The sequence below is a fragment of the Chrysochloris asiatica genome, unplaced genomic scaffold (genome assembly GCF_000296735.1).
Source record: "Chrysochloris asiatica unplaced genomic scaffold, ChrAsi1.0 scaffold00011, whole genome shotgun sequence".
Classification (NCBI taxonomy): domain Eukaryota; kingdom Metazoa; phylum Chordata; class Mammalia; order Afrosoricida; family Chrysochloridae; genus Chrysochloris; species Chrysochloris asiatica.
Window position 1 is genome coordinate 27,372,651 of NW_006408529.1, and position 1,092 is coordinate 27,373,742.

The window sequence follows — 1,092 nt, forward strand, 5'->3', positions numbered from 1 at the left end:
CATCTTTCTCCCTCGGAGCAGCTGGTAGTTTCGAACCGCTGACCTTAAGGTTCGCAGCCCGATTCGTAACCACTACGCTACCAGAGCTCCCTTAGGTTAGTCTGCTGCTCATCTTTCTCCCGCGGAGCAGCTGGTAGTTTCGAACCGCTGACCTTAAGGTTCGCAGCCCGATTCGTAACCACTACACTACCAGAGCTCCCTTCGTTTAGTCTGCTGCTTATTGGAATAGTCACGTGGGGCATCGGCTTCAGGCTGATTTCTAGTCTCAGAGTGGTTGCCATGGTCATTGCAGTGGGCATTTTCTTGTTCCTGATTGCATTAGCGGGCTGGTTGGAGCCATAAAGCACCACCAAGTGCTACTATTTTTTTTTTACAAGATTATTCTCTTACTTGTATTTATTGTTCAGTTTTCTGTACCATGTTTAGTCCTGAACCAGGAGCAACAGGGTCAACTTCTGGAAGTTGGTTGGAATAATATCACAAGTGCTCGAAAAGACATCCAGTGAAATTTAAAATGCTATGGGTTCCAAAGTTTTAACCTAAATGATAACTGTTTCAATGATACCTGTTTCGCAAGTTGTGTTAAAAGTGGCCACCAGTGCTCATTGTGTGCTCCAATAATAGAAAAATATGCTGGAGAAATTTTGAGATTTGTTGGTGACTTTGGTCTCTTCTTCAGTTTTACAAAGATCTTGGGTGTTTAGCTGACCTATAGATACAGGAACCAGAAAGATCCTCATGCTAATCCTAATGCATTCCTTTGATGGGGAAATAAGGAGTTTAATTCATTTTCTGATCTTGCTCATTTTCAGTAACTTTTAAGTTTATGATGATTGGTCCATTTAATTGAGGAAACATATCTGAGAAATTACATGGGTTACAGTGGAATTGTATTTTTTTTTTTTACTCTTGTTGTTATTGTGAAATGCTGTCAAGTTGATTGTGACCCATGGCACCCCTATATAGTGTTTCCAAGGAGCAGCTGGTGAGCTTGAACCACCAAACTTGCAGTTCAAACGATTTTGCAGTCAGCATTAGCATTCCGACTCATAGCCATGCTGTACAGGGTTTCTGAGGCTGTAAATCTTTACG

The 1,092-nt window shown here is 41.8% G+C and overlaps 1 pseudogene; it reads left to right on the forward strand.

The window, feature by feature from the left end:
- The window catches only part of LOC102821992, a 6,144-nt pseudogene extending 5,380 nt beyond the window's left edge, over positions 1 to 764 (forward strand).
- Positions 765 to 1,092: the final 328 nt, after the last annotated feature.